Source organism: Drosophila subpulchrella, unplaced genomic scaffold (assembly GCF_014743375.2).
Source record: "Drosophila subpulchrella strain 33 F10 #4 breed RU33 unplaced genomic scaffold, RU_Dsub_v1.1 Primary Assembly Seq36, whole genome shotgun sequence".
NCBI lineage: Eukaryota > Metazoa > Arthropoda > Insecta > Diptera > Drosophilidae > Drosophila > Drosophila subpulchrella.
In genome coordinates, this window is record NW_023665582.1 from 580697 (window position 1) to 601431 (window position 20735).

Consider the following 20735-nt stretch of genomic DNA (forward strand, 5'->3'; position numbering starts at 1 on the left):
CAACTACTCCCAATCGCCTTCGAATCCCTCCCCAAGACCCAGATCAAGACCAAGTACACCAGTTGCCACCGCTTCCCGGTCCACGGACTCTACAGTCCAAAATTACTTCGCGACGGGGTATAGATCCGTCTTGCTGGGCACCGCCATAATTGACATATGTCACTTGGGGTCGAATTTTAAGGCTCGTGCCTTGATATCAGGCTTAAACCAGACGGTATCCGCTGAACCCAAAAAGCTCTGTCAGTTTACCATCCGCTCTCCGACCAGGCCTGGCTTGCAAATAAACAAGACGGCCTATGTTCTTCCTCAATTAGCTGGAAACCTTCCATCTTGTCCGATTTCGCAACAGTTTCTACGGGATCTTCCCGAAGTGCCACTAGCGGATCCAAAGTTCTACGAGAGCGCACAGATAGATATTCTGGTCGGGGCCGACGTACTGCCATCCATTCTCCTAAGCGGCACCCGGCCGAACATTTGTGGCTCTCTCCTCGTTCAAGAAACCATTTTCGGGTGGATCCTAACAGGTGCCGTTCCAGCTCCAAGGGAAAATCAGATTTCCGTTTTTTCCACGAGAATCTCCCACACGGTTGACACGTCCCTGGCCCTGGAGAGGCTTCTCACCAAATTTTGGGAAGTGGAGGATCTGCCAGTCAAATTGACAAAATCTTCCAATTTGACTACGATACTTCTACGAGAGACGATAACGGCAGGTATGTCGTAAGTCTTTCAGTTCGTGATCCCGAAAACGTGAAATCCGCCCTCGGTCACTCCAGATCCTCCGCGTTGACGTGCAGCTCAGCCATCCCAGAGCGAGCAACGTCATTTGAAATCATATGTATGTAGACGATGTCCTTTCGGGTGCTGACTCCGCCGAGGACGCTAAGCTCATTGTTCGCGAGCAACAAAGTGCTCTAGATTCCGCGGGCTTTCCATTAAGAAAATGGACCTCCAACCACAAAGAAATATTAGCCCATATCCAAAGCGATCATCTTCTGACAACAGACTTCCTCGAAATCGACACTAAGAGCACAGCCAAAACTCTCGGCGTACGCTGGAAGGCGACGTCCGACGAGTTCTTTTTCGTCCCACCAGATTTATCAACGGAAATCTCCCCCACAAAGTGCCAAGTCCTTTCCCAAATTCCCAAGCTACTTGATCCAGCAGGCTGGCTCGCTCCATTTGTTGTGTGTGCCAAAATCTTTATGCAAGAGATTTGGCTTCAGGATCTAGGTTGGGACGATAAACTTCCAATTGAGCTGTGCCAAAGGTGGAACAGCTTTCTCCAGAGCTATTCGGTCCTAGACCAGGTCAGAATACCCAGATGGGTTTCCTTCCGTCCAGAGTTCTGCGTAGAGCATCACGGATTCTGTGACGCCTCGCAAAAGGCATACGGTGCTGCGATCTATGTGCGCGTAGAGGTGGGCCATAAGACGATGGTGCACTTGCTCACGGCCAAGACGGCGGAAGCCATTCTTCCAAATATGCCGAGGCTGACCTCAAAACTCCATTGTTGGACCGATTCCACGATTGTGCTAGCATGGTTAGCCAAACCAGCGTGTCATTGGACAACGTTCGTTGCCAACAGGGTGACGAAGATCACCGATTCCACAGAGGCAGCGAATTGGTCACACGTTCAATCCGAACACAATCCAGCTGATTTGGCTAGTCGAGGAGTTCCCCTCCAAGAGCTGGTGGATAACCCGCTTTGGTGGCATGAACCCACTTGGCTGCAACGTCCACGCGATCTTTGGCCCAGCCAGGGAACCGACCTGCCGGTGACCGAGATCGATAAGCGTGCCGTCAAAGCCCATGTGGCGTCTATGCCGACTGAAGATTTCCTAGATCGCTTTTTCAAATTAGATAAAGCATTGCTGGTCCTCGCGTATGTCCATCGATTTGTCCAGAGATGTCGAAGACAATTACCGCTTTCCGGGGTCCGTCTAGAGGCCCAGGACCTTGCCGCCGCGGAACAGCTCATGACAATTTGCACTCAGCGCAGGTATTTTTCTGAAGAATACCGCCGCTTGAGTCAGAAGCGTCCTGTGCCCGCGGCAAGTTCGATTCCCTTCCTGAAACCCTTTCTAGACAAGAAAGGGTTAATCAGGGCATGCGGCCGCGTAACGGCCTCCGACAGTTTGCAGTATGATGAACGACATCCGATAATCCTACCGTACGAATGTACGCGGCTTCTGGTAAAATTCACGCATCTCATTTCATTACATGGTGGTAACCAGTTAGTGGTGCGTCTCACCCGATCCAGATACTGGGTTCCGAGAATAAAGAACTTGGTGAAGGCAGTGGTTAACTCCTGCAAGGTCTGCATTATCCACAAAAAGAGATTGCAAGTCCAGATGATGGGAAGTTTTCCGAAAGAGCGAGTGTCTTTTTCCCGTCCGTTCACGTACACAGGGATGAACTACGCCGGCCCGTTTGATATTAAAAATTATACCGGAAGAGCTTGTCTCATTACAAAAGGGTATGTGTTCGTCGGCGCTTCCACCGTGCTTTCCCGAGACTTCCTGCAAGCCGTTAAGGAGTCTGTGACCGATGCGTATAGTCATCAGCAGCTCACCTGGCAATTCATTCCTCCTGGGGCACCCCATATGGGAGGCCTATGGGAAGCTGGTGTCAAGAGCTTCAAGACCTTGTTTTACAAGTCCACCGCTACACGAAAGTACACCTTTGAAGAGCTGTCCACCCTCCTAGCGAGAATTGAAGCTTGTCTGAATTCCAGACCGCTATCTCCCATGTCCGAGGATCCAACTGATCTCTTAGCGTTGACACCAGGGCACTTTCTTGTTGGTGGACCTCTTCTATCCATAGTGGAACCTGAAGTAATGGGCGAATCCAAGTCCATTCTGAACCGGTGGCAGCACTTAAAGTCTCTCCATCAGCAATTCCGCACCCGATGGAAGGATGAGTACCTTAAGGAGCTCCACAAGCGCAACAAGTTCCTACAGAAAATCTGCGTGTCGGCGACATGGTCGTCATTAAAGAAGAAAATTTGCCCTCAAATGAGTGGCGACTCGCAAGAATAGACTCCGTTTTTCCGGGAACCGATGGCAATGTCCGCGTAGTCGACATTCGTACGGCGCGCGGCATAGTCAAACGTCCAGTGACCAAGGTGGTTCTTCTTCCAAGGGAGCCATCCAAAACTACCTAGTAACGAGCCGCGTTTCTTATACACCCTAGTCCGTAGCCATTATACACTTCATTGCTAATCAGCTCTGTTTGTTTTTTCCTTATCCCCACTCTATCCAGGAAAATGGCTCCCCGTCCACGAAGCGCTCAGGCATTGGATAGCAGACGTACTTGGTACTCAGTCCTACCGATGCCGAGTCTGCCGCGGAATCCATCCACTTCTGAAGTGTCAGAGGTTCCTAAAGCTGAGCGCAGAGAAGCGGCTGCGGGCAGTTCTTATAAACAAGTACTGCGCGAACTGTCTCGCACACCAGCACTCCACTGGGAGCTGTCGTAGCGGTGACCGGTGCAGAACGTGCGACCGGAACCATCACACGCTGCTCCACATGCACGAACTTGTTTCCCGGAAAAAGTCCAGCTCCAAGCAACAGCCCTCTTCTAAGCAGCGTTCGCGCCGGCAAGATCCGCCAACTCGCCAAACGCTTGCCCCTCCACCGCGCTCAGCATCCTCAACACCAGCTCCGTCGCTCGCGGCACTTCTCCAGCGTCGTAGCGTCAACGTCCTCCCGACTGCTTTGGTGATCGTCGGGACCGGGGAGAAGACGTTCGACACCGCCGCACTCATTGATCCGTGCACCCCGACAAGCTCCATTGATGCATCCCTGGCCGCCGCGCGACGGCGGGAATCAGTGGCGACGGCGGGAACTGATGCGCGCTGGGTTTCGGCGTAGGGCTGCTGCTGCGGCTGGCGGGCGTCAGATGCGGCGATCTGCTTCGTAGCTGTAGGGAAGAAAACACACGCTGCGCGAAGTGCCCCTTGACCGAAAAGTATTGACCCAAAAAGTTCACTTGTAAAGTAGGCGGGGATGCGACCGCGATTTATTTCAGTAGAAGAGCCAAGTCTAAGCTCAGTTCCGCGCTCCAAAGCGCAGCGGAGACTTTACGGAGGGGAGCTGGGAACAGAGCGGGAGAGCGGGAGCGCGAGGGCGCGAGAGAGCAGGAGAGCGGTGCAGTTGGATACCGTGGCCGGGGTCCAGATTCGCCGGACAGTAAGCCTGAACATTCCGCCCCCTTGCAATCGCTAGCGTTGCAAAAAGAGACGGAACCCCGACCAGTCGCCTACGCCTTAAGCCTGCGTACAGGCGCCGGAGAGGATCCACCCGAACACCGTCTTCTGGGCTACTGGCAGTCCCTCGTCGACCATGTGGAGGCCCGGTTGTATCACCTTCGGGTAGACGTCCGCGCCCAGGATTAGGGAAATGGTGGCTGGCCGATGGAAACGCTCATCCGCGAGCGGTAGCTCCTTAAAGTTCTGGACGACGCTTTCACTGAGCGCACGGATGGGGGTGTGAGTGCGCATGATCGGCTCGATCTTGAGGACCACCTCCAGATTGATGGCCTCGTCGACCTTCGACCGAATCGTCGCCGTGCAGATGCTCTCATCGCCCACGTTCGTTGTCGGCAAACGAAACGCGGCGGCCAGGGATTCATCAATGGAGCTTGTCGGGGTGCACGGATGGATGAGTGCGGCGGTGTCGAAAGTCTTCTCCCCGGTCTCGACGACCACCAAAGCAGTCGGGAGGACGTTGATTTATGACGCTGGAGAAGTGCCGCGAGCGACGGAGCTGGTGTTGAGGATGCTGAGCGCGGTGAAGGCGAGCGTTTGGCGAGTTGGCGGATCTTGCCGGCGCGAACGCTACTTAGAAGCGGGCTGTTGCTTGGAGCTGGACTTTTTCCGGGAAACAAGTTCGTGCATGTGGAGCAGCGTGTGAAAGCGCCAATGAGCCTAAACTTGGCACTTCCGCCAATTAGCATTCCGGAGTTCAACGGCGAGTATCTAGACTGGCCACGGTTCCATGATCTCTTTGTGGAATTGGTACATAATAAACCATATTCGGCCAGTCAAAAACTATATATTCTACAGAGTTCGCTTCGTGGTGAAGCGAGGAACGTCTTGACAGACACAGCCTTCTCACAGGGCGGCTATGACGACACCTGGTTGCGATTGAAGGCCAGCTGCCAGCGACGGCATCATTCACTGTTACACCAAGTACCGGCTAGCAATCTAGTGGCTGGAGGATATACGCTGCTCGCGACCGCCAAGGTTTTATTACAAGGGCCAAACGGCCAACTACAAACATTTCGCGCTGTAATAGATGGTGGATCATAGGTGACTCTTATCTCAAGGAGGATGGCAGATCTGCTATCTCTTAAGGAAATGTCACCGATTGGAATATCTGGAATCGGAGGAAAAATATCAACAGTAATCAGATCAGCACTAAATCTCTCATCAGTTACATCAGGGTTTGAAACACTAATAGAGGTTTTTATTATTTCCACAGTCATTACAGACCAACCGTCAGTACCAATTGATACCGATCTAAATATTTTCGAGGGACTGCCGTTAGCAGATCGTGACTTTCGGCAACCTGGACCCATAGACCTAACTTTAGGGATTGAGGTATATTCTCGTGTAATAACCGGTGAACTTCTTGAACTAGGACCTAATAAGCCTTTGGCACAAGGCACAGGACTTGGTTATGTAATCACTGGTTATCTCAATAAAGAAACCTCATCTGATACGAAAGATAAAAATCCGATGAATAATAATCAATTCGATAAAGAATAAAGCAAACGGCAAGGTGAGATTTCACTCGATGAAGAAGGGATTCATTCAACGAACGTAGCATTGATGGATCATAAAATAAAAGAGCCTGAAGATATATGTAGCCAATTAAAAACAAGGAAGAACGCTATAGTCGAGTACCTCAACTATTAGATACCCGTTACTCAGCTTAAGGGACCAAAGGGAAATGGAGATATGCAAGCAGCAAAGCGAGACTGAAATGCGCCACCTTTCGGCGGTAGACAGATTTAAGCGTTATGGGCGTTAGAGTGGGCGTGGCAAATCAATCGATAGGTATTGACGAGACCAATACAGTTCAGTTAAAATTTTGTATCTAGCATGAAAATTGTGAGCGCCACAGGCTTGGGCGGTTTGTGGGCGTTAGAGTGGGCGTGGCATATTTTCGTAACAAACTTGCGCTGCGCACAAGGTTACGGAATCTAAATCTGAGATCCCAATTCTCTATCCTTGATAGTTTCCGAGATATTCACGTTCATATTTACGATTTTTTGAAGTTTGTGGGCGGTTTGTGGGCGCAAAGTGGGCGTGGCAAACTTTTTTTTGAGTCAATCGATAGGTATTGATGAGAACAATACATTTCAGTTAAAATTTTTATTCTAGCATCAAAACTGTAGGAGCCACAGTTTTGGGCGGTTTGTGGGCATTAGAGTGGGCGTGGCACTCTACTGAAACAAACTTGCGCTGCGTAAGAAGCTCAGGAATCTGCACGCCAAATCTCAATAGCCTAGCTCTCATAGTTTTCGAGATACCAGCGTTCATCCGGACAGACAGAAGGACAGACGGACATGGCTAGATCGACTCGGCTAGTGATCCTGATCAAGAATATATATACTTTATGGGGTCGGAAACGCTTCCTTCTGCCTGTTACATACTTTCCGACGAATCTAGTATACCCTTTTACTCTACGAGTAACGGGTATAAATAGCGACACTGACTCGTCCGATCGAGAATCAACCGATACATATAATGGTTCATTGCAGCTGACTGAACTTTATACTGCAAGAGAAAAACCAGTTAATATAGAACCGACTTCTCATCAATTTAAAACCTACAAGAAGTCTTGCTTTTGTTCAACATTTCTAAACTTAACCAAGAAATATCTTAGTTTTGTTGCAGAAGGTCCACATACCATAGACGTGCCAAATGATCAAGATCTACGAGGGCACAATTTCAGTCCCCACGGTAATGTCAATTTTATCGCAAAGGGGAGTGTTAAGCAGCATCAAGAAGATGTGAATCACAAACAGGAACCGCCGCAGTTGAAGGAAGGATCCTCGTCGGTCAATGATTTGTTTGCTTTCTATACAATTCGGCCAAAGGCTGACCGACATCACGCCTTAATTGAGAGTACCCCTCAATGGGGGAAGAATGTTCGTACCCAAGGGTGCTCAACATGACCAGCACCCAACAAATCAAACAGTAGCCAAGTTGGAAACAATACCAGGCGCTCAGTAGCACCCACTGCTGATGAGAATTGCTGATCAGCATGTTATATGTCTCACTAACTTACCGTCACAACGGTACGCTGACCCGCCAATGCAGTCAGCACATTTGCGGTGTCAGCCGAGCAAACAACGCAAACTGCTACCATATTCATAATTCCCTGACCTACTTTAGAATATAGCTTATGTCACTAACCATTACACTAAACTTCCGTGTTCCAAGTAGAATATAAGCAGGTATCAAATGAAGAATAAATCAGTTATCAACACACCTCATAACTCCGCGGTTCTACTTCCCACCTCTAGGAATAGGGCTCGTAATACAATATCTCAACTAGCAGCTAACCACGTTAGCTCAACCTCATCGCAGTAACCATCGTTACCATTGCCGCGACGCGATCGTCCTGACAGCAAAGCGTCCCCGTGCCAGCGACAAGTGCTCATTACCCCCTTGTCACACGGTGTGACCCAGAAGTATCTTCTTCGGATAGGCACAAACAATATAAATATATAAATATATAAATATATAAATATATAAATATATAAATATATAAATATATAAATATATAAATATATATATATATATATATATATAAATATATAAATATATAAATATATAAATATATAAATATATAAATATATAAATATATAAATATATAAATATATAAATATATAAATATATAAATATATAAATATATAAATATATAAATATATAAATATATAAATATATAAATATATAAATATATAAATATATAAATATATAAATATATAAATATATAAATATATAAATATATAAATATATAAATATATAAATATATAAATATATAAATATATAAATATATAAATATATAAATATATAAATATATAAATATATAAATATATAAATATATAAATATATAAATATATAAATATATAAATATATAAATATATAAATATATAAATATATAAATATATAAATATATAAATATATAAATATATAAATATATAAATATATAAATATATAAATATATAAATATATAAATATATAAATATATAAATATTTAAATATATAAATATATAAATATATAAATATATAAATATATAAATATATAAATATATAAATATATAAATATATAAATATATAAATATATAAATATATAAATATATAAATATATAAATATATAAATATATAAATATATAAATATATAAATATATAAATATATAAATATATAAATATATAAATATATAAATATATAAATATATAAATATATAAATATATAAATATATAAATATATAAATATATAAATATATAAATATATAAATATATAAATATATAAATATATAAATATATAAATATATAAATATATAAATATATAAATATATAAATATATAAATATATAAATATATAAATATATAAATATATAAATATATAAATATATAAATATATAAATATATAAATATATAAATATATAAATATATAAATATATAAATATATAAATATATAAATATATAAATATATAAATATATAAATATATAAATATATAAATATATAAATATATAAATATATAAATATATAAATATATAAATATATAAATATATAAATATATAAATATATAAATATATAAATATATAAATATATAAATATATAAATATATAAATATATAAATATATAAATATATAAATATATAAATATATAAATATATAAATATATAAATATATAAATATATAAATATATAAATATATAAATATATAAATATATAAATATATAAATATATAAATATATAAATATATAAATATATAAATATATAAATATATAAATATATAAATATATAAATATATAAATATATAAATATATAAATATATAAATATATAAATATATAAATATATAAATATATAAATATATAAATATATAAATATATAAATATATAAATATATAAATATATAAATATATAAATATATAAATATATAAATATATAAATATATAAATATATAAATATATAAATATATAAATATATAAATATATAAATATATAAATATATAAATATATAAATATATAAATATATAAATATATAAATATATATATTAAAAATTATACCGGTAGAGCTTGTCTCATTACAAAAGGGTATGTGTTCGTCGGCGCTTCCACCGTGCTTTCCCGAGACTTCCTTCAAGCCGCTAAGGAGTCTGTGACCGATGCGTATAGTCATCAGCAGCTCACCTGGCGATTCATTCCTCCTGGGGCACCCCATATGGGAGGCCTATGGGAAGCTGGTGTCAAGAGCTTCAAGACCTTGTTTTACAAGTCCACCGCTACACGAAAGTACACCTTTGAAGAGCTGTCCACCCTCCTAGCGAGAATTGAAGCTTGTCTGAATTGCAGACCGCTATCTCCCATGTCCGAGGATCCAACTGATCTCTTAGCGTTGACACCAGGGCACTTTCTTGTTGGTGGACCTCTTCTATCCATAGTGGAACCTGAAGTAAAGGGCGAGTCCAAGTTCATTCTGAACCGGTGGCAGCACTTAAAGTCTCTCCATCAGCAATTCCGCACCCGATGGAAGAATGAGTACCTTAAGGAGCTCCACAAGCGCAACAAGTTCCTACAGAAAATCTGCGTGTCGGCGACATGGTTGTCATTAACTGTCTCGCACACCAGCACTCCACTGGGAGCTGTCGTAGCGGTGACCGGTGCAGAACGTGCGACCGGAACCATCACTCGCTGCTCGACATGCACGAACTTGTTTCCCGGAAAAAGTCCAGCTCCAAGCAACAGCCCGCTTCTAAGCAGCGTTCGCGCCGGCAAGATCCGCCAACTCGCCAAACGCTTGCCCCTCCACCGCGCTCAGCATCCTCAACACCAGCTCCGTCGCTCGCGGCACTTCTCCAGCGTCGTAGCGTCAACGTCCTCCCGCCGCACTCATCGATCCGTGCACCCCGACAAGCTCCATTGATGCATCCCTGGCCGCCGCGCGACGGCGGGAATCAGTGGCGACGGCGGGAACTGATGCGCGCTGGGTTTCGGCGTAGGACTGCTGCTGCGGCTGGCGGGCGTCGGATGCGGCGATCTGCTTTGTAGCTGTAGGGGAGAAAACACACGCTGCGCGAAGTGCCCCTTGACCGAAAAGTATTGACGCAAAAAGTTCACTTGTAAAGTAGGCGAGGATGCGACCGCGATTTATTTCAGTAGAAGTGCCAAAATCGAACTACTTAAGTCTAAGCTCAGTTCCGCGCTCCAAAGCGCAGCGGAGACTTTACGGAGGGGAGCTGGGAACAGAGCGGGAGAGCGGGAGCGCGAGGGCGCGAGAGAGCAGGAGAGCGGTGCAGTTGGATAGCGGGGCCGGGGTCCAGATTCGCCGGACAGTAAGCCTGAACATTCCGCCCCCTTGCAATCGCTTGCGTTGCAAAAAGAGACGGAACCCCGGCCAGTCGCCTACGCCTTAAGCCTGCGTACAGGCGCAGGAGAGGATCCACCCGAACACCGTCTTCTGGGCTACTGGCAGTCCCTCGTCGACCATGTGGAGGCCCGGTCGTATCACCTTCGGGTAGACGTCCGCGCCCAGGATTAGGGAAATGGTGGCTGGCCGATGGAAACGCTCATCCGCGAGCGGTAGCTCCTTAAACTTCTGGACGACGCTTTCACTGAGCGCACGGATGGGGGTGTGAATGCGCATGATCGGCTCGATCTTGAGGACCACCTCCAGATTGATGGCCTCGTCGACCTTCGACCGAATCGTCGCCGTGCAGATGCTCTCATCGCCCACGTTCGTTGTCGGCAAACGAAACGCGGCGGCCAGGGATTCATCAATGGAGCTTGTCGGGGTGCACGGATCGATGAGTGCGGCGGTGTCGAACGTCTTCTCCCCGGTCTCGACGACCACCAAAGCAGTCGGGAGGACGTTGATTTATGACGCTGGAGAAGTGCCGCGAGCGACGGAGCTGGTGTTGAGGATGCTGAGCGCGGTGAAGGCGAGCGTTTGGCGGATCTTGCCGGCGCGAACGCTACTTAGAAGCGGGCTGTTGCTTGGAGCTGGACTTTTTCCGGGAAACAAGTTCGTGCATGTGGAGCAGCGTGTGAAAGCGCCAATGAGCCTAAACTTCGCACTTCCGCCAATTAGCATTCCGGAGTTCAACGGCGAGTATCTAGACTGGCCACGGTTCCATGATCTCTTTGTGGAATTGGTACATAATAAACCATATTCGGCCAGTCAAAAACTATATATTCTACAGAGTTCGCTTCGTGGTGAAGCGAGGAACGTCTTGACAGACACAGCCTTCTCACAGGGCGGCTATGACGACACCTGGTTGCGATTGAAGGCCAGCTGCCAGCGACGGCATCATTCACTGCTACACCAAGTACCGGCTAGCAATCTAGTGGCTGGAGGATATACGCTGCTCGCGACCGCCAAGGTTTTATTACAAGGGCCAAACGGCCAACTACAAACATTTCGCGCTGTAATAGATGGTGGATCATAGGTGACTCTTATCTGAAGGAGGATGGCAGATCTGCTATCTCTTAAGGAAATGTCACCGATTGGAATATCTGGAATCGGAGGAAAAATATCAACAGTAATCAGATCAGCACTAAAGCTCTCATCAGTTACATCAGGGTTTGAAACACTAATAGAGGTTTTTATTATTTCCACAGTCATTACAGACCAACCGTCAGTACCAATTGATACCGATCTAAATATTTTCGAGGGACTGCCGTTAGCAGATCGTGACTTTCGGCAACCTGGACCCATAGACCTAACTTTAGGGATTGAGGTATATTCTCGTGTAATAACCGGTGAACTTCTTGAACTAGGACCTTTGGCACAAGGCACAGGACTTGGTTATGTAATCACAGGTTATCTCAATAAAGAAACCTCATCTGATACGAAAGATTAAAATCCGATGAATAATAATCAATTCGATATAGAATAAAGCAAACGGCAAGGTGAGATTTCACTCGATGAAGAAGGGATTCATTCAACGAACGTAGCATTGATGGATCATAAAATAAAAGAGCCTGAAGATATATGTAGCCAATTAAAAACAAGGAAGAACGTTATAGTCGAGTACCTCGACTATTAGATACCCGTTACTCAGCTAAAGGGACCAAGGGGAAATGGAGATATGCAAGCAGCAAAGCGAGATTGAAATGCGCCACCTATCGGCGGTAGACAGATTTAAGCGTTATGGGCGTTAGAGTGGGCGTGACAAATTTTTTTTGGATCAATCGATAGGTATTGACGAGACCAATACAGTTCAGTTAAAATTTTGTATCTAGCATGAAAATTGTGAGCGCCACAGGATTGGGCGGTTTGTGGGCGTTAGAGTGGGCGTGGCATATTTTCGTAACAATTTTGCGCTGCGCACAAGGCTATTGAATCTAAATCTGAGATCCCAATTCTCTATCCTTGATAGTTTCCGAGATATCCACGTTCATATTTACGATTTTTTGAAGTTTGTGGGCGGTTTGTGGGCGTAAAAGTGGGCGTGGCAAACTTTTTTTTGAGTCAATCGATAGGTATTGATGAGAACAATACATTTCAGTTAAAATTTTTATTCTAGCATCAAAACTGTAGGAGCCACAGTTTTGGGCGGTTTGTGGGCGTTAGAGTGGGCGTGGCACTCTACTGAAACAAACTTGCGCTGCGTAAGAAGCTCAGGAATCTGCACGCCAAATCTCAATAGCCTAGCTCTCATAGTTTTCGAGATCCCAGCGTTCATCCGGACAGACAGAAGGACAGACGGACATAGCTAGATCGACTCGGCTAGTGATCCTGATCAAGAATATATATACTTTATGGGGTCGGAAACGCTTCCTTCTGCCTGTTACATACTTTCCGACGAATCTAGTATACCCTTTTACTCTACAATAACGGGTATAAATAGCGACACTGACTCGTCCGATCGAGAATCAACCGATACATATAATGGTTCATTGCAGCTGACTGAACTTTATACTGCAAGAGAAAAACCAGTTAATATAGAACCGACTTCTCATCAATTTAAAACCTACAAGAAGTCTTGCTTTTGTTCAACATTTCTAAACTTAACCAAGAAATATCTTAGTTTTGTTGCAGAAGGTCCACATACCATAGACGTGCCAAATGATCAAGTTCTACGAGGGCACAATTTCAGTCCCCACGGTAATGTCAATTTTATCGCAAAGGGGAGTGTTAAGCAGCATCAAGAAGATGTGAAGGACTTGAATCACAAACAGGAACCGCCGCAGTTGAAGGAAGGATCCTCCTCGGTCAATGATTTGTTTGCTTTCTATACAATTCGGCCAAAGGCTGACCGACATCACGCCTTAATTGAGAGTACCCCTCAATGGGGGGAGAATGTTCGTACCCAAGGGTGCTCAACATGACCAGCACCCAACAAATCAAGCAGTAGCCAAGTTGGAAACAATACCAGGCGCTCAGTAGCACCCACTGCTGATGAGAATTGCTGATCAGCATGTTATATGTCTCACTAACTCACCATCTCACCGTCACAACGATACGCTGACCCGCCAATGCAGTCAGCACATTTGCGGTGTCAGCCGAGCCAACTAAGCAACTGCTACCGTAATCATAATTCCCTGACCTACTTTAGAATATAGCTTCTTTCACTAACCATTACACTAAGCTTCCGTTATCTAAGTAGAATATAAGCAGGTATCAAATGAAGAATAAATCAGTTATCAACACACCTCATAACTCCGCGGTTCTACTTCCTACCTCTAGGAATAGGGCTCGTAATACACTATCTCAACTAGCAGCTAACCACGTTAGCTCAACCTCAGCGCAGTTCAGCATCGCCTGTGCTCCAGCATTGCAGTAACCATAGTTACCATTGCCGCGACGCGATCGTCCTGCAGGTGTCTACTTCGGTTAGGCACAAACATTGGTGACCCCGACGTGATCCTTTAACAACAAAGGATCACACTGAAGCAACCCCCTTCCCACTAAAGGAACTTCAGCTTCATCCAGCTTCACAGGATACGCTTCGTCTTCCAGCGTCACAGGAACTTCAGCTTAATCCAGCTTCACAGGATTCGCTTCTCTTCCAGCGTCACAGAACTTCAGCTTCATCCAGCTTCACAGGATACGCTTCTTCTTCCAGCGTCACAGGAACTTCAGCTTAATCCAGCTTCACAGGATTCGCTTCTTCTTCCAGCGTCACAGGAACTTCAGCTTAATCCAGCTTCACAGGATTCGCTTCTTCTTCCAGCGTCACAGGAACTTCAGCTTCATCCAGCTTCACAGGATACGCTTCTTCTTCCAGCGTCACAGGAACTTCAGCTTCATCCAGCTTCACAAGATTCTTTGTTTCCAAGACACACAATATGTCTACTTCATTCATTGAGGAAACAAGTCACACAAGAATCGATTTACACAATCGATTACTAGACACCCAAAACGAGCTGCAAGGGAAAATCCAACAGCTCATTAAGAATTATGGCAAGGATTCTGCCGACCGACGCCACCGAGACGGATATTATTCCGGTAAGCTAACTCAGTTAAACGATCTCTGGCAGCAGTTTTGCGACCTAGATGAAGAAGTCCAGCAAGCGGCACTACCCACTGGAAGTGAGTACTCTTCACGACTAGTAGCACTTAAAGAGCTGGTCGAAAAATATCAGAATATCTTTCTGGACAACATGCCGACTGGAAGCGGGCTTCCGAAGGCCCCCAGACGAACTTCGGCCAACATCAAGATCACAACAAGAGCTCTAGTCAAAGGAGATTCCCCAATTGACACGGTGATCCGACAGTTGCAGAGAATATGCAACGAATTGGAGTCATCATTAACATTAGCCTCGAACGCCCCAACTGTCACCCCAGCCCTACAAAGGCACCTGGATCTCCATTGGGCGTTACTAAGGCAAGCCCACGACGAATTGGATAGCACACCTGGGGCCGCAGCTCTGGCAGAAGCAGAGCTAGCCCAATTCCACTCATTATACGAGGAATACGAAATGAACCTGCTACGAGAAAACGACGCGCCAATGAGCCTAAACTTGGCACTTCCGCCAATTAGCATTCCGGAGTTCAACGGCGAGTATCTAGACTGGCCACGGTTCCATGATCTCTTTGTGGAATTGGTACATAACAAACCATATTCGGCCAGTCAAAAACTTCATATTCTACAGAGTTCGCTTCGTGGTGAAGCGAGAAACGTCTTGACAGACACAGCTTTCTCAAGGGTGACTATGACGACACCTGGTTGCGTTTAAAGGCCAGGTACCAGAACGGAAAAATACTAGTATTCGCCGCCATTGCAAAAATTATTGACCATAAGCCTATAGGCGGCTCCTCGCGCCAACTAAGGGCCTTGCATGACACTATAAAAAATTCAATGAGTACTCTTAAAAACCTTGATATCAGCACAAAATCCTGGGATCCAATCCTGTGTTTTCTTATCAGAAGAAAACTAGACCAGCAGTCTCTAGCTGCTCTCGAAAATTCAGCGGATGCACCAACGGAAATTCCAACGTTATGGAGTGTACTGACGTTTATTGAGCGGCGCGCTTGCAAGCTGGAGACGATAAGCGCTCAACCTACAGCAACACTCCGCCATCAGTCAGTTCACAACGAAGAAAGCTGTAAGATTTGTCACCTAGGACAACATAATCTTAGAGCATGTAGCCGCATCCAGCAAATGGACCCCAAAGCACGGCGCCAAGCCATTATTCAAGTAGGAGCATGCACAAATTGTTTGTCTACAGCTCATAAGGTTGAAAACTGTGGATCACCGACCACTTGTGGAGTCTGCCAGCAACGGCATCATTCACTGTTACACCAAGGACCGACTAGCAATCCAGTGGCCGGCGCAGTAACCGTTGCAGGCTACGACCACGGAGGAGGATATACTTTGCTCGCGACCGCCAAGGTCTCATTAAAGGGCCAAACGGTCAATTACAAACATGTCGCGCTGTAATAAATGGTGGATCACAGGTGAATCTTATTTCAAGGAGAATGGCAGATTTGCTATCTCTTAAACAAAGGTCACCGATTGAAATATCTGGAATCGGAGGAAAGATATCAACAGCAATTAGATCAACACTAAAGCTCTCATCCTGTACATCAGGGTTTGAAAAACTATTAGAGGTATTTATTATGCCCACAGTCCTTACAGACCAACCGTCAGTACCGATTACAACCGATCTTAATATTCCCGAGGGACTGCCGTTAGCAGATCCTGACTTTCGGCAACCAGTACCCATTGACCTAACTTTTGGGGTTGAAGTATTTTCTCGTGTAATTACCGGTGAACGTCTTGAACTAGGACCTAATAAACCTTTGGCACAAGGCACAAGGCTTGGTTATGTAATCACAGGTTATCTCAATAAAGAAACCTCATCTGATACGGAAATCAACCCCAATCTAACAGAAAACAGAGATGATTTTGCAGGACCGAACGCTGCTTATGAGCCAACGAAAGATAAAAATCCGATGAATATAGAACCGACGTCTCATCAATTCAAAACCTACAAGAAGGCTGACTTTGGTTCAACATTTCTAAACTTAACCAAGAAAGATCTTAGTTTTGTTGCAGAACGTCCACATACCATAGACGTGCCAAATGATCAAATTCTACGAGGGCACAATTTCAGTCCTCACAGTAATGTAAATTTTATCGCAAAGGGGAGTGTTAAGCAGCATCAAGAAGATGTGAAGGACTTGAATCACAAACAGGAACCGCCGCAGTTGAAGGAAAGATCCCCCTTGGTCAATGATTTGTTTGGTGCTTTCTATACAATTCGGCCAAGGGCTGACCGACATCACGCCTTTAATTGAGGGTACCCCTCAATGGGGGGGAGAATGTTCGTACCCAAAGGTACTCAACATGACCACACCCAACAAATCAAGCAGTAGCCAAGTTGGGAACAGTACCAGGCGCTCAGTAGCACTCACTGCAGATGAGAATTGCTGGTCAGCATATTATATGTCTCACTAACTCACCATCTCACCGTCACAACGATACGCTGACCCACCAATGCAGTCAGCACATTTGCGGTGTCAGCCGAGCCAACTACACAACTGCTACCGTAATCATAATTCCCTGACCTACTTTAGAATATAGCTTCTTTCACTAACCATTACACTAAGCTTCCGTTATCTAAGTAGAATATAAGCAGGTATCAAATGAAGAATAAATCAGTAATCAACACACCTCATAACTCCGCGGTTCTACTTTCTACCTCTAGGAATATCGACTGTGCTCCGGCATTGCAGTAACCATAGTTACCATTGCCGCGACGCGATCGTCCTGCAGGTGTCTACTTCGGTTAGGCACAAACAATATAAATATATAAATATATAAATATATAAATATATAAATATATAAATATATAAATATATAAATACCCTTCAGTTCTGCAGTAGGGACGCGGTGACATGGCTCAAGTCAAAAAGCTTTTTTGTTTTTTTTTTGTGCCTAAAACGCTGTGCCGCTGTTGACGTCAGCAGAGCAGTCGGCGCAGCGTAGAAGACTGTCAACGAAAACGATCGTGCAACAAAGAGAGGCAGATATTCGGATATTTCCCTCTCTTTCTTGTCTTATAATCTGCCTGCACTCCGCGCTCGCAGAGACAAATATCGTCCGGTCCGTTATTTTTTTTTGCGTCTCTCCGTTATGTTCGGCTAGCGACTAATATTTCGGCGGAAAAATTTTCGTGGAGCAGCGACATGTGAATGCCCTAATATCTTAGGAGCATTATTGTGTATCGAAAATATACAACTTATATTGTTTTATAAAAGTAAATTATTTGATTATAGTAAAATTAAGTAATTTGGATTTACTTATAATGTTATGTTTACTTATTATACATTTTTATTACAATATATTTTTTTAGTGTAATTATAGAAAATTAGTCCGTTAAAATTGATTTCAATATTTAAAACATAGGTAGTATTAGTATTAACATTTTTAAAAAATTGCATATTGTATTTGTTACTTAAGAAGTAAAAACTATATAGTCGGATATATTTCACTTTAGAAAGGGTATAGGTGCAGTGGCACGCGCCAACAGCGAAGAGAAAACAAAAGAAATCTAGTAAAGGGGTGAGAAGACTTGGTGCATTCTGTTTGAGTGATTGAAAGGGAAGCATCCATTTTAATGGTGCGCAGGAGAGTTACTTTAATCGTTTAGTTAATATAATAAAGTCAGGTAAGTGCTACATTAAGTTTAAGATGTTGTGCATTGATCTTAGTTTAAAGTACGTAAATTTTAAAGGTATTCAATGGGTTCCGTTAGCCGAAAGTGGATGACGAAATGTTTTGTGCCAATAAAAATTCTGCAACACAGCTATAAAAGGTAAATATACAATTAAACAAATAAAACGCATTTTTTAAACATATGTTTTTTCAGGAGCGTTGGTCAAGGATTCAGAGGACCCGGACAAAGGTTTAAGAACGGCGATGTCTAACGTTAAAAATAAGCTTACGAAGCAAAAAAACAAACAACAATTGTACAATTTTTGAAAATGTAAATAATACCATATAATTAAAATGAATTAAAATGAAATTAAATATGTATGTATTTTAAATTCTATATTTTTTTAATTGAAAACTCAAGGAAAAATTCTGATTTTCACAAGTGATTCACTTGGGACGTGTCCCTTGCAAGTGATTTCACAAGTGAAAACTCAAGGAAAATTTCTGATTTTCCCAAGTGTTTCACTTGGGACGTGTCCCTTGCAAGTGATTTCACAAGTGAAAACTCAAGGAAAAATTCTGATTTTCCCAAGTGATTCACTTGGGACGAGTCACCGCCACGTGACAGGCCATACGAAAAATGAGTACAAGGAACAAGTGAAATCCCGTAGGACTTCGAAAAATTTTCATATGAATTTTCACTTGTGAAAATGCGGACATCCCATACAATTTTCTATATGGAGCGTCACTTGTTCTTCACTTGTGCACGAGGACATGTCCCAGGTGATTCCCAAGGTGATTCACAAGTGAAACTTTTTTTTTGGAACTGAAGGGTATATAAATATATAAATATATAAATATATAAATATATAAATATATAAATATATAAATATATAAATATATAAATATATAAATATATAAATATATAAATATATAAATATATAAATATATAAATATATAAATATATAAATATATAAATATATAAATATATAAATATATAAATATATAAATATATAAATATATAAATATATAAATATATAAATATATAAATATATAAATATATAAATATATAAATATATAAATATATAAATATATAAATATATAAATATATAAATATATAAATATATAAATATATAAATATATAAATATATAAATATATAAATATATAAATATATAAATATATAAATATATAAATATATAAATATATAAATATATAAATATATAAATATATAAATATATAAATATATAAATATATAAATATATAAATATATAAATATATAAATATATAAATATATAAATATATAAATATATAAATATATAAATATATAAATATATAAATATATAAATATATAAATATATAAATATATAAATATATAAATATATAAATATATAAATATATAAATATATAAATATATAAATATATAAATATATAAATATATAAATATATATATATACAAATACATTCACATATAATTCTTAACTCCACAATCCCGTTCCGACTAATTAAAGTTTTCCGGCGGCCATCAGGTCAAAAATAATAAAATACAAATTACACCAACCGACGTGAAAATTTTTTGGTCATTGTGTTTTATTTACCATAAAACTTTTTAGTATTTTTTATTCGGTATTTGGTATTTACTCCGTAAAATTTATTTTATTTAAACGCAAAAAATACCAGCACTCCACCGCATGCATAGCATCCTCCGTCCACCAATTTTTTCGGTATATTTTTAGTATTTTTCCCTCGGAATATTAAATTCAATTCAAAAAATACTTTAATACTCAATAATCAACCGATCGCATCCTCCGGCCAACAACTTATTGGCATATTTTGGTATTTTTCTTCATTAGAAGTTTAAATAAAGGCGAAATATTACAATTACTCCACCGGGGACTATATATTAACACATATTTGGAATTTCCCCCCTCAATTTATTTCAAACGCAAAAACTACCAGCAAAAAAATATACCAAAATTGATCCCAAATCCAATATACATATACCAAAAGGGTTAAATATTATAGTATTATTTCTCAACGGGTGATATTCGAACTCCTTACTCACATAAACAAAGGCGAGCAGATTCTGACCCAAAAAAAGGTCATCTATTTTTAAATGTCCGTTGAAAGTGATAATAACAAGTTGTCTATTCCACCTGCCGTAGTTCCAGGCATAGCCGTAGATCCGCCCACACCCGAACTAACCGCTAAGTCCTCGCCGCCCCGAAAAAGGGTCACCCGTGGAAACGTCAAAATGGCACTGACACCTTCCCAAATTGCTCTAAGCAAATTCATTGAGGTCTCAGATCGGCTGAGTGAGTTTGGATCGAGAACAAACACTCCTTCGCCGATCCCTCCTGCTCTGTCCATGCTTAACATCCGCAGCGAAGAAATT